The sequence below is a fragment of the Solanum pennellii genome, chromosome 12, assembly GCF_001406875.1.
Source record: "Solanum pennellii chromosome 12, SPENNV200".
NCBI classification, from domain to species: Eukaryota; Viridiplantae; Streptophyta; class Magnoliopsida; order Solanales; family Solanaceae; genus Solanum; species Solanum pennellii.
The window spans coordinates 33,834,907-33,850,362 of NC_028648.1; the positions used below are offsets into that span (position 1 = coordinate 33,834,907).

Below are 15,456 nucleotides of genomic sequence, written 5' to 3' on the forward strand. Positions count from 1 at the left end.
TAGTGTGTGTGTGTGTGTTCTCTCGCGCACACGCAAGTAATCTTCATATACGAAGGGTCTATGAATACCTGATATATATGTACTATGTGTATGAGAGGTCTTTCTAAATCTCAATGTAGAAGTAGTAAAAAGTTTTAAACTCCGCTAAATTTGACCTATGAATGTAATAATGTAAGCTAAGAGGCTACTCTTAGTCCTCAAAGACGACTACGACGCTGATTACGTCTAGGGGGTGCTCCCTAGATGTGACAAACTTGGTATCAGAGCATGAGGTTTTATATCTTTAGGATGATGCCTCATTGAACCATGTCTACATGTATTCTTATTCGTAATTTGAAGCGCGCTTCACTTATGAATAGGAAACTATATGATGCTTAGGACATACTCATTTTCTTGGAAATCCAATGTCATGCCTCTAGAGTTTACTTTATGTGTTCTTTCACCTAAAACTTGTATTGTGGTTATAGGTATGAATAGTCGAAGAAACGCTGCACTTAGACTTGATGAAGAGATTGCTAATGCGTGACTTCCTCCCTATGGAAATCAAGTTCTCCCTTTCGAGGAAGTTGCTAATGATGATCAAGCTCCGTCTAATCCTCCGGCCATGACGGATGGTGATATAAGGGCTGCCTTTCTCCAAATTGTCCAAGCCATTACTACTCAAGCATAAGCCTTCACTACTCAATCTCAAGCCATAACGGCCCAAGCTAATCGGGAGGTGGTACCTCGAGGAAACCAATAATGTTGGCACCACAGCGTCCCGTTTCAGAGATTTCACAAGGATGAATGAATCCCCCTACTTTCTATGGGTCCAAAGTTTAGGAATACCCCCAAGAATTCATTGATGAAACCTACAAGATCCTCTATTCTATGGGTTTTACTACTACTGAGAAGGCCAAGTGAGCCACTTACCAACTCAAGGACGTGGCCCAAACTTGGTACGTCTAATGGATAGACAATAGGCATTTGAGGGATGGTCCGGTGACATGGGAGATTTTCAAGAAGGCTTTTGTTGATAGGTTCTTTCCTAGGGAAAAGAAAGAAGATAAGGTGGAAGAATTTATCAACCTTCTTCAAGTAGATATAAGTATACTTGAATAATCTTTGGAATTCACTAAATTGGCAAAGTTTGCTCCTTCTTTGGTTTCCGATCCTAGAGATGAAAGGAGTCGCTTTGTGACGGGAGTGTCCAATGACTTGACAGTAGAATGTCATTCAGTTATGCTACACGATAATATGAACATTTCTCATCTCATTGTACATGCTCAACAAGTGGAAGAGAGTAGAGTGAAGAGGAAGAGTAAGGAAACAAATAGGGCTAAGTCATTTGATGGTGAATCTTCAAAAGGTAGGCTTGATATCCAAGACAAGCCTAAGTTCAAGAAGAGGTTTTCTATTCAAGTTCCTTCCAAGTTCCCTAAGGCTCGTGATGATAGGGTGTCTAACCCTAAGTCTAAAAAGGGAAGAAGTACTAGTTCACCAAGAAAGAAGCCAACTTGTGGAAAGTGTGGCAAGAAGCACTATGGTGATTGTCTTTATTGGAACGGATAATTGTTATGGGTGTGATAAAAATGGGCATAAGGTTCGAGATTGGCCAAACTTGAGGGGTCAAGACAAAGGTAATGGACAAGCTCAAACTAGTGGTTCAAATGTTGATCTTCAAAAGAAGAATCGCTTCTATGCTCTTCATTCTAGGGGTGAACAAAAGAGTTCTCCCGATGTAGTGACCGGTATATTACAAGTCTTCTCTATTAATGTATATGCTTTACTTGATATGGGTGCTACCCTATATTTTGTTACATATTTGGTAGCTAGTAAGTTTCATAGTTTTCCTAATATCTTGAATGAACCTTTTATGGTGTCTACCCGGTAGGTGAGTCGGTGGTTACAAAGGGGTATACAAAGATTGTCCTATAATAAAATTACTTATGTTGAACTAGTTCAACTTGATATGGTGGATTTCAAAGTTATATTTGGTATGGATTGGTTGCATGCTTGCTTTGCTACTATAGATTGTAGAACAAGGGTGGTGAAATTAACTTTCCAAATGAACCCGTATTAGAGTGGAAGGGGGGAAATTCTATTCCTAAAGGTCAAATCATCACTTGTTTGAAATCGTGCAAAATGATCTCTAAAGGGTGCTTATACCATATTGTAAGAGTCAAAGATTTAGACTCTGAAATCCCTCCCATTAAGATGGTCCATGTAGTGAGGGAATTTCTGGAGGTCTTTCCAAATGATCTTCCCGAAATCCCTCCCGAATGAGAAATTGATTTTGGTATTGACTTGCTACCGGATACAAATCCCATTTCAATTCCTCCTTATCATATGGCTCCGGCCGAATTGAAAGAGTAGAAGGCTCAACTCAAAGACTTACTAGACAAGAGATTTATTCGGCGTAATATTTCTTCATGGGGTGCTCCGGTATTGTGTGTGAAGAATAAGGATGAGTTCCTTAAAATGTGTATCGATTACCGTCAACTCAACAAAGCCACAATTAAGAACAAGTATCATCTCCCTCGGATTGATGATTTATTTGATCAACTCCAAGGTGCGAGTTACTTTTCAAAGATTGACTTGAGATTGGGATATGACCAACTTAGGGTGAGAGGTGAAGATATTCCCAAGACGGTATTTTAGACTAGATATGGTCACTATGTGTTCTTTGTTATTTCCTTTGGTCTCACTAATTCTCCAGCGGCGTTTATGGACCTAATAAATAGGGTGTTTCGAAGTTACCTAGATTCATTTGTCATTGTGTTCATTGACGACATCTTGGTATATTCAAAGAATGAGGGTGAACACGTGGATCACTTGAGGGTGGTGTTACAAGTGCTAAAGGAACATCAATTATTTGTCTAGTATAGCAAATGAGAGTTTTGGTTGAGGTCAGTGGAATTTCTTGGGCATACCATCTCTAGTGAGGGGTTACAGGTCGATTCGAGAAACACCGAAGCGATGAAAAATTGGCCTAGACCTTTGTATCCTATAGATATTAGGAGTTTCTTCGGCCTAGACGGTTATTATATAAGGTTTGTCGACGAGTTTGCATCTATTGCTTCCCCATTGATAATCTTGACTCAAAAGAATGTGAAATTTGAGTGGTCGGTGGCATGTGAAAAGAGATTCCAAATGTTGAATATAGGCTTACCTCCGCTCCGATATTGACCCTACCAGAGGGTACTAAGGGTTTTGCGGTCTATTGTGATACATCCAGAGTGGGTTTGGGGTGTGTTCTTATTTAACATGGGGAAGTCATAGCCTATGCCTCTACAAAACATAAGATTCATGAGAAGAATTACCCGACTCATGATCTTGAGTTAGCGGCGGTTGTTTTTGCTTCGAAAATATGGAGGCATTACTTGTATGGGGTTCATGTTGATGTGTATACCGACCATAAGAGTCTCCAATATGTGTTCACAAAAAAAATTTAAATCTCCGGCAACGGATATGGTTGGAGTTGTTGAAAGTCTATGATATGAGTGTTCTCTACCACCCCGGCAAGGCTAATGTGGTGGCGGATGCTCTAAGTCGTACGACTATGGGTAGTGTGTCTCATGTAGATGAAGCCAAGAAAGACCTAGTGAAAGATGTTCATAGGTTGGCTCGTTTGGGTGTAAGTTGGAAGATTCCCCTAATGGTGGCTTTGTGGTCTACCATAACTCCGAATCGTCTTTGGTGGTTGAGGTGAAGTCTAAGCAACACCTTGACTTGGCATTGATGGAGTTGAAAGAATCGATTCTTGTTAAGATTAATGAGTCATTCTCCTTAGAGGGATGGTGTTTTGAGGTATCAAGATAGGTTGTGTGTACCTGATGTTGATAATTTGAGAAATCGAATTCTTGAGAAAGATCATGCGTCCCGTTATCCGATTCATCCGGGTTCCACTAAGATGTATCATGACCTTAGAGGACTGTTTTGGTGGTATGGTTTGAAAAAAGACATAGCGTATTTTGTTGCAAAGTGTCTAAATTGCAAACAACTGAAAGCCGAACATATAAAGCCAAGTGGTTTACTTCAAGATATCCATATTCCTACTTGGAAGTGGGAAGACATTAACATGGACTTTATAGTGGGTTTGGCTAAGAATCGAAGACAACATGACTCAATATGGGTAATAGTGGATAGATTAACCAAATCCTCTCACTTTATCCCCATTAAGTCCACTTACTCAACGGAGGATTATGCAAGTATCTAAATTGATTTTGCGAGTCTTCATGGTATTCCGCTATCGATCATATCAAATAGGGGCGTGCAATTCACATCTAGGTTTTGGAGATCATTTCAAAAAGGGTTGGGTACAAGAGTAAAGTTGAGCACCGGTTTTCATCCCCAAACGGATGGTCAAGCGGAGCATACTATTCAAACTCCTGAGGATATGCTTAGAGCTTGTGTCATCGTATTCAACGGAAGTTGGGATGAACACTTGCCTTTGGTGGAGTTCTTTTATAACAATAGTTACCATTCATCCATATCCATGGCTCCTTTTATAGCTTTGTATGGTAAGAGATTGTAGATTTCCGGTAGGGTGGTTCGAAGTTGGTGAGTTTTCACTTTTAGTCCTGACTTGGTTTATGATGCTTTAAAGAGTTTCCACTTGGTAAGGGACCGATTGAAAACAGCCTATAGCTGGCAAAAGTCATATGCCGACAATAGGAGAAGAGAGCTAGAGCTTGAAGAAGGTGATAAAGTGTACTTGAAAATTTCACCCATGAAAGGGGTCATGAGGTTTGGTAAGAAAGGGAAGTTGAGTCCTTGCTATGTGGGTTCCTATGAAATTTTACAAAAAGTGGGCAAGGTTGCTTACGAGTTGAAATTACGTAGTTAGCTATCTTCGGTCCACCTTGTTTTCCATGTATCCATGCTTAAGAAGTGCATTGGTGATCTCGAGTCCATTCTTCCAATTGAAGGTCTTGGAGTTGATGAGAATCTATCCTATGTGGAAGTTTCGGTTCAATCCTTGATCGACAAGTGAAGAAGTTGAGGAACAAAGAGGCGGCCTCCGTAAAAGTGTTATGGAGAAACCACCTAGTTGAGGGAACAACATGGGAGGTCGAGGACGACATGAAGTGTTGTTATTCTCATCTATTTGCTTATTAAGGTTAGTTATTCTTCTTAATAATGAAAATAATGAGTTGATTTAATTTGACTTATTTTGCAAAGATATGCATGTTTATGGTAAAAGGTCTAAGTTAAAATGAAGGCCTAAGTCATCCATAACTACTTAAAGTTGTCCTCATATTTCACTTAAACACCTCAACTAAGGAATGTACCTATTGAACACTTAAACCTTAAAAAATTTATACCTATTTGACACAAACTGACAATCAATTGAAAAATAAAAACGCGTGTATCTTAAACGCGAATTCATATTAGTTTTACCAATAATATGATGACACGTGGCATTACATTTAATTTTTTTTAAAACCTTTATATAATTAATTCATAAAGTATTTTAAAAAATTAAAAAAAAATTATTTTTAATTAAAGCCTCCACCCTCCCCACTTTCTTCCTCCTTCTTCAGAAACCCATTTCTGATTTTCCATAGAGTTGGTGTCGCTCCATCTCTTTCTTCTCTTACATGGAGCTACAATGACACACCATTGTTGTCTATTCAAGCTAAATATGCATTCTCTTTCATTTCGATAGCATTAAAATTTTCACTCATTGTCTTCATCTTTTATACATTAGAAATTATTTATTAGAATTGAAAAAAAAATTAACAGACTTTTGCCCAAAAAAATCTATTCATATTTTTTTTATCATTGTAAATGAAACTTCTTCGAGATATTTGAGACGAAAATCGATATAAGAAAAAAGAGGAAAGCAGGAAAGAACAATGAGGGAGAGAGAAAGAGAGGTGGAGGGAGTGTGGTGTGCTGTGTAAAAAAAGAGAGATAAAAATGGTGAAAGAATAATATGATAGAAAGAGGGAAGAAGACAACTATCCTTCTTCTTTTTTGTTAATTAATTTTTTTTAAAATTAACCTAGGGGATAAATTAAGAAAAAAAAAGGGAAAATATTATTTTTAATAAATTAACGCGCTCAAAGAAAGTGAATTACACGTTTTTTTGCCATGTCAGCATTTTGTGTCTAATAGGAATGACTTTTGAACAAATAAAGTGTTCAATTAGCACAAGGATTAGTTGAGGTGTCTAAATGAATTATGCGGACAACTTTGAGTGGCTGCAGATGACTTAAGCCTAAAATGAACTATACGAAAAATTACTCTTTTGCTTGAATTGCACTTAACTATGTATTTGATATGTTGTTGCCTTCATGATGTGATACTGAGCATGTTGGTATGTAAAGAAAGGAACTTCGGCATAATTGACTCTTTAAAGATATTTTGAGCTCATGTTGTTGTTGTAAGAAGGAAACTCCTCATGTTGTGACTTTGGCCATATGTGTGAAATTGATATTTTTAGTCATTTCTATAAATGCCATGATTATATGTTGAATGGAGTTGTGTAACACTCCTTGAGTTGCAACTCATATGGAAGTTGATATTAATGTAGTATATTGTTGGTTGGGCTGCTAGTTTTGAGTCTATCCTTTTCCTTCTAAAAAGCTTAGTGTCATTCGAGGACGAATGTTCCTAGGGGGGAAAATGTAACACTCCGAAAAGTCAAGACCTAATATAGAGTCTACTATGAGTATATAAAGTTTTAAATACAGTTTTATGACCTAAAATAATGTTTATAAGCCATCCGAGAAATTTTTGAGCCAAGACGTCGAAGGACGTCCATGACATCCGTAAACTAGTCTAATTGAACTAGTTGACGTTGCTATGTTTGGGGATGCTTTCAGAGGGTCAAATGAAGTCTAAAACTTGTAAAATACTTTGAATAGGTAGATAGTAGTATAAAGGGTCTAAACGTCCAATAATGACGCCCCAAGGACCACCCGAAGGGTCATGAAGGAGGACCTCAACATAGGTGGGCAGGCTGCCAAAGCAGCCTGCAAATGTCAAGAATCAGTGGTCTGCTGTGCTACGCGCAGTCCACACGGACCTCACTATCCTAAAATTTATTTTTGGAAATAAAATGCATGTTGGCCCCGCGACGCGGAGCCACTTCCCAAATTTGTTAAAATCGTATTTTTGACTTTTAGACTTCATAAAAAGATCAATTCAAGTGAGGGGTGTTTTGGGTAATTTAGGGGGTGATTACATATAGCCTAAGGGTCATTTTAAAGTCATTTTTTCACTCACCCAAAACCCAATTTCCCAAAATAAACCCAAAAGCTCTCACCTCTCTCTACTTTCTCTCTTCCCAAATTCCTCCATTGAAGAAGGAACAAAGCTTGAAGAAGAAGGTCAATTTCTCTAGGGTTTCACTTCAATTTCGTGGATTTATATGGGTTCTTCACTCTTGAGATTTCTTTCCCGAAGATGTCCTTACAAAGTTGATTTCTGAATTATTCAATTTCATGGGGTTTTTCAATTCTAATGGTTTTTCTCCTAAAGTTCAAATTGATAATAAATTGTGATATCCTATGACTAATTGATTATATATTGTTGATTAATTGATGAAATTTCATGTTGATCATGTTCCCTTCCCCAGTCTCCCCAAATCTTGGATATTGGTCATGAATTGATGGGAATTGAAGAATGAATTGATTATTAGACTTGTTATAGCTATTCAAATTCATATATAGATTGACTAGGGTAATGTATGGTTGGGATTGAATCTTATTCTTGATGAATTCACGATGAACCCTGATTCCCCTAACCCTAGGTTATGAATTGATGTTAACTGGTATAGTGATGATGCAATTGACCTAGTTCTTGTGTTAATTACTATTGATTGATTTTACTACACCTATTGTTGGATGTAATTGATTGGTTGATGGTAAGACCATGATGATGGCTATTGAAGGATATTGAGTAAGTCTTTATGATCCTAACCTTTTCTTCAATTATGATGGCTTGTTATTGATGATGTCTAGTTCAATTGAAGCATGACTTGTGATTAGTCTAAGTAGGTATTGGTATGATGTTGAATTGAAATGCCTTCAATATGTGATAATGAGATTATGTTTAAGATGAAATGATATAAGGTTGGTTATGAAGTACCTATGTGCCTTATTATGACATGATGATGATGTTATGCTAATCTCACATATGAGGGTTGCCATGAAAGGATATTCTCATACAATTCCTAATGATCTAATGACAATGACTATACAAAGGATTAGACCCTATGACCTAAACTAAGTTTATGATTAATAATGAAAGACATTTCAAAAGTGACTCTATCTTATCACTGAGTGAACTTGTAGATGAGAGGTGACACCTCCCCAAGGAGGGAAGGTAGGTTTCACCATAGTCCTCACGGGGTGGATAGCCTCATAGTCCAAAAAGGGCATAAAGTGATGTTCCATGACAACCCCCAATATCCATAAACTATGTTTCCACCATAGGAATATACTAGCTAGTTCATCCACCTAAATGCTTTGTTTGGTACTACTTTGGCTGGTAGACCACCTTCCATTGATGTATGGTTTTACAACACCCGATTCCACACTTAGATATTGTGGTCTATGTCAGTTAACGCAAGTGTTTATGAAAGTAAAATGAAGTAATGGACTATACACTAAATAGGGTGACTTGAGGGGTTTGATTAGACTAGGTAGGGGTTCGGGACTCTACTTATGTGTTGCAGTAGTTTGCCTTGAGGGAATCCTTAAGAGGTTGTTCTTCTGTTCTCATAATGTATATGCTATGAATATGATGACTTTACATGTTGATGATCCTATATGTTTTTAGTTTCATTTATGAACATGGTATTGGTCTATATTTCTAAATGTGATGATGATTACTATTGATGCTATGTTATATTAAGTTGGAAGTTGCTTATGATCTTTTGTTTGGTTTACTTGATTGAGTAACATTATGAGGATTTACTTGGTCATTGCACTTGTAAGCTAAATGGTGGGTTATATGTAAGGGTCTTTCCTATACTATGATGTTATGAACTCTAGTATATGTTGACTTGACTATAACTTGTTGATGTTGGTCTTCTGATATACATGGGTTTGACATATGGCTGATGTGAGTATTGGCTTTTATGAGTTCTTGATTGTGCATAAGGCTTTTCAAAGTACTTTAGCATGGTTGTGAACAAATGTCCTTTTTTAGCATGACTTCAATTGTTTTATATGCATATTCTCATACCTAGTACAAGTGTATACTAACCCCATGTTTATATTTACTACAAATTGTAGGATCCGGCTGTTGAGCTTAGTTGAAGGCCATTGAAGACTCCTTGGATATTCCCCAAGTGTTCGGTAGGTCCTCACCTTCCGAGTACGATGTCACTATCTTACTATTTGATATTATTTAGTCTTATAGATGATTTAGTTCATTCTCTGTCTTTGTTTACTTTGTATATGCCTACATAAGGCCTTTATTGTAATAAAGTATGGGTTGAACCCAAGATGGTTTATTCAACTTAGATGGTTTAATATGAGACATATTCTAGACTTCTTATGAATCTATCTATCTATCTGTCTGTCTGTCTGTCTGTCTGTCTGTCTGTCTGTCTGTCTGTCTGTCNCCATCCATCCATCCATCCATCCATCCATCCATCCATCCATCCATCCATCCATCCATCCATCCATCCATCCATCCATCCATCCATCCATCCATCCATCCATCCATCCATCCATCCATCCATCCATCCATCCATCCATCCATCCATCCATCCATCCATCCATCCATCCATCCATCCATCCATCCATCCATCCATCCATCCATCCATCCATCCATCCATCCATCCATCCATCCATCCATCCATCCATCCATCCATCCATCCATCCATCCATCCATCCATCCATCCATCCATCCATCCATCCATCCATCCATCCATCCATCCATCCATCCATCCATCCATCCATCCATCCATCCATCCATCCATCCATCCATCCATCCATCCATCCATCCATCCATCCATCCATCCATCCATCCATCCATCCATCCATCCATCCATCCATCCATCCATCCATCCATCCATCCATCCATCCATCCATCCATCCATCCATCCATCCATCCATCCATCCATCCATCCATCCATCCATCCATCCATCCATCCATCCATCCATCCATCCATCCATCCATCCATCCATCCATCCATCCATCCATCCATCCATCCATCCATCCATCCATCCATCCATCCATCCATCCATCCATCCATCCATCCATCCATCCATCCATCCATCCATCCATCCATCCATCCATCCATCCATCCATCCATCCATCCATCCATCCATCCATCCATCCATCCATCCATCCATCCATCCATCCATCCATCCATCCATCCATCCATCCATCCATCCATCCATCCATCCATCCATCCATCCATCCATCCATCCATCCATCCATCCATCCATCCATCCATCCATCCATCCATCCATCCATCCATCCATCCATCCATCCATCCATCCATCCATCCATCCATCCATCCATCCATCCATCCATCCATCCATCCATCCATCCATCCATCCATCCATCCATCCATCCATCCATCCATCCATCCATCCATCCATCCATCCATCCATCCATCCATCCATCCATCCATCCATCCATCCATCCATCCATCCATCCATCCATCCATCCATCCATCCATCCATCCATCCATCCATCCATCCATCCATCCATCCATCCATCCATCCATCCATCCATCCATCCATCCATCCATCCATCCATCCATCCATCCATCCATCCATCCATCCATCCATCCATCCATCCATCCATCCATCCATCCATCCATCCATCCATCCATCCATCCATCCATCCATCCATCCATCCATCCATCCATCCATCCATCCATCCATCCATCCATCCATCCATCCATCCATCCATCCATCCATCCATCCATCCATCCATCCATCCATCCATCCATCCATCCATCCATCCATCCATCCATCCATCCATCCATCCATCCATCCATCCATCCATCCATCCATCCATCCATCCATCCATCCATCCATCCATCCATCCATCCATCCATCCATCCATCCATCCATCCATCCATCCATCCATCCATCCATCCATCCATCCATCCATCCATCCATCCATCCATCCATCCATCCATCCATCCATCCATCCATCCATCCATCCATCCATCCATCCATCCATCCATCCATCCATCCATCCATCCATCCATCCATCCATCCATCCATCCATCCATCCATCCATCCATCCATCCATCCATCCATCTATCTATCTATCTATATGCAATAAAAGTAGAAGACTAAGTAATATTCATATATGAAGGGTCTATGTATACTCGATATATATATACTATGTGTATGTAGATGTCTATGTAAAACTCAATGTAGACATAGTAAAAAGTTTTAAATTTCTGCTAAATTTGACCTATGAATGTAATGATGTAAGCTAAGAGGCTAGTCTTAGTCCTCAAAGAAGACGACGACGCCGGTTACGTCTAGGGGGTGCTCCCCGGATGTGACATTCTTGAAATAAGTAGTATCATTGAATTTCTTGAGTTCTATGTATTGACTTCTATATATGGTTATTGAAAGCCTTGCATTGAGTTGTTCATGTCCATTATTCAACATGAACAATATTTTAAGAAGTCTTTCACATATTTTTTAACTTTTTTTTAAGACTTAATATTTGAGTTGAGTAAAGATTAGGAGTAAAGTTCATTTTCCTTAAATGATATGGGAACTAAGCATTCCCAAGAGTAAATGTTTTCATATTTTATATGAGAGGAAATTGAGATTTCCGAATTAGTTTTGAGCAAGAAAGGGAACATTAATTCCAAGAGAGCTTTTAAAATAAGTTTTGAGTAATTATCTCAAACCAAAGAAAGAGTTTTGTTTTTACAAACACATGATTTAAGTATATTTTGGCAGTAGTATTGAGCACCGATATGGGGATGCAAGTTCATATTGACTCAAGTCTTCATAAACCATGTAGCCATCATGGATAGTAAATGATCATACTTTTTAGATGACTCCTTAAGATGCTTTTAGCATAAGCTAGTGGATCCACTAAGTTAAGCGTTCTATATGACGGAAATGTATAGGACAATTTTGGGGGTGTGGACAACACGTTGTATCACCACTTAGACTCATAGTGGTGGTTGTCAGTTAGAGAATATTCCACGGAAACTATATTACTTTATTATTTAAGTAAAATTGAGTTTGATATACATTTTATTTTTGACGAACTAAGTTGCTTACTATTTTATAAGCCTTCATTATATTGCATGTGTTTTATTGCTTTACATTGAGTTAAGTATCCAAAGTTGAGTACCCAGAGTCGAGTATCATATCTTTAAATTGAGTATCTAATCGTTGAGTTAAGTATCTAATCTCTGAGTTGAGTATCTTATTCTTGAGTTTAATTGAGTTCAAGTGAGTTGAAAAGAAGTATGTTTCTTTTTTTATCAAGTACAAGCTTATTTTATGCTTTATAATTCTTTTACCATGCTCGTACTTTCCACATACTGAGTCATTTGGTTTGCACCTTTTGATGATGCATACACATGTATTCGGGATCACCAACATGAGCTTCGATGATACATCCGAGAGTTTCAGTTTGCTATGGTGAGCTTTCTTTCTTCCGGAGGATTTAATTTACTTTCAGTTTAGTCAAGATGTTGTGGGTCTTTTCCCGACTTCCATCTTATACAGTTAGAGGCTTCATTTTGTATTATTTATTTTGTTAAATATTTAAAGACTTAAGTAGACTATTTTATGGAGAGTTGAATATATTAGTTTTATCAAGAGTTAATCTTTTAACTTAAAGATTTGTGATTGAGTTATTGATTTTCTTCAGTTTTTTAAGCTTTACTATGCTTACATTAGGTCTTCTGTTTGTGGTCACCCGGGATGAGGGTTCGCTTTGGGACTAGCAATGGTCTTCAAGTGTTGGCCACGTCTAGGGTGTAGATTCAGTTCGTGACACCCCCATAACCACCTCCATGGCCATATGCGCCCATTAGTCCATCACCACCATATCCTCTAGCACCTCCACCATAGCCACCACTATAAGAGCCATAGCGACTAGGATAACCCAGTGAGGGATCTCCTCGACACCTACCAAATTAACCAGCACCAAAGTCTCCATATCTACCACTTAAATTCAACACCACCATATCCATAGTCACCAAAACTACAAATCATACCTCCTTAGACCTGTACAAATCAGTTCCAAAACCCCCCACCACTATAGAAGTTGTTATAGGAATTGCCAAAACCTCTATCATAACTATCATTTATGCACATCCCTTAGATTCACCACCATATGAATGACCAAATGTTGGGTGTGAGGGATTCTTTGGTTCTGCCTTCTTGATCTCAACCTAAAATAAAGAACTAGGTTAACCTATAAGATTGTTTATGCAAAATCATGCCACAACTGAGCCCTGAAAAAATAACACTAAATCAATCCTACAAACTTTAAACTACGACACATGAAAGACATTGTATGAAAGATTGAACAAATAATATTGAAAATTGTATCATAAACCAAAGAAAAATCTTGAATTTTCACAATTTACAGGACAGTTACATCTCAACACATCTGTTATCTTGGATAACCATTGGATAAAACTCACCTGGGGACCGAACATATCCGTCATATTTCCCCAAGATGACAAATTATCAACTTCTTGTTCATTATCAAACACAATAAATCCAACGCCTTGAGACCGCTTAGGCACATAGTCATGTATGATCTCGCAGTCGCTCACCTTCCCATACTTAGCGAAGGAGACCGTGAATTCTCCTAGTCATGAAGAAAAGTATTAAAAATTAAAACCTGAGAAACTAGATAAAACATGACACAAAACTACAGGATAAAACACATGGTATTGTAACATTTCTTGAAAAAAGAAAAATAGGTGATGATTCACCTTCATCCATAGTAGTAGGAATGCCGCCAACAAAAATATTCTTTGTTCTAAAATTCTTTGATTCAGTAGATCCTTTAGGAATGATTCTATTGATCTCAACCTAACCAAATGTAATCTAACAAATCTCAAAGCCAAAATGTATGCCATCTTATAACAAGTTTTTACTAAAAAAAATGTGTGGACTCGAAGAATATGGTTTCACTAAAACCTCACAACACCAAGTATATTATGACCTTTGGTTACAAATATACATTACCCACAATATGGTTTCTACTAGAAATCTTACAGTACCAGGAATACTATGAACTATAGTACAAATATACGGTCCCAACCAAACTCATTATCTCAAAAGAATTTTATGAGTTAACATAAATGATGGTTCGTTAGGCAAGGCCACAAAAAGAAAATTTTCTCATGACAAACATACATAAGAATTCTAATAGTTCTTTTCTCTAACCTTATTTGACTAGTCAAATATAGTATTAATATATACATTGAAAGTGAAGCTAAATCACTCACTTGTTTGTCAGTGATGTTATGAATTTCATCAACAATAATGTCAACAACAGAGGGATCAACATGAGTGATGAATCAAAAGCCTCTAGGTCTACCAGTATGTCGATCCTTCATAATCACTAGGTCTCTTATCTCACTATATTTCTCAAAGTACTTCACAAATTGCTCTACAAACTCAAATTAGAAAAACAATTAGAATCTTTAGAATATCCAACCAGCAAGGAGTAATAAAAATAAAAAACACAAATCCCAGCTCATCCATAATGACAAATTAACAATATTCAAACTTTTAGCAGAGTTTAAAAACTAACCTAAAGTTGTCTCTTTCGGAAGACCTCAATGAAGATTTTCCTGTTCCATAGAGAGAACAAAGACCCAAGATTAATACACATCATAATCATAATCACAAAGAAAATAACTTTTTCAAGAGCAGAACAAGAAACACCTAGTGAAAACAAATTGGACAAATATTTATGCATAAAAGCGCACTTCTTTTAGGAAAAGAATGCTTTCTTCATACTTTGGAAACCAAACATTGAAATTACAAGTGTTTTACCTGTTTTTTTTTATCTAGAAACTCATCTTCCATTTGTAGAATGTGAAAAATATTTGAATAGTTCTAGTTGAAGTATATAGATTTGAGAGATCTTGTGAGAAAAAACATAATCGATTGGAAAAAAATATATTGGAAAAATAGAACATCCCCAATCTCATTTTCTAAAAGCAACATTTTGTAGCAAGAGAATCATAAAAAAAAGGCTTTGAATATCATATGTTGGACAAATACAACAACTAGACTCAATTCGATGAAGTAAAAATATTCTCAAAAACAAATATCAGGAGTAGAAAAAAAGCCCTAGGTTATTCAATTTGTGCACATATTTTCCGCAGAAAAGGTAATGTTTTACCAAAATCATATTATTTTAAAAAATAAAATTTTGAGGATATGAAGAAGTGCTCAGAAGCTTCTTTTCACATAGAATTCTTCTTCCATTCCCATAACACTCACAAATTTTTTTCTGACCACAAACCTTACGCGCGGGGGGGGG

General features: G+C 37.6%; 1 pseudogene; it reads right to left on the reverse strand.

The window, feature by feature from the left end:
• Positions 1–12,928: 12,928 nt before the first annotated feature.
• The window catches only part of LOC107006193, a 7,141-nt pseudogene continuing 4,613 nt past the window's right edge, over positions 12,929–15,456 (reverse strand).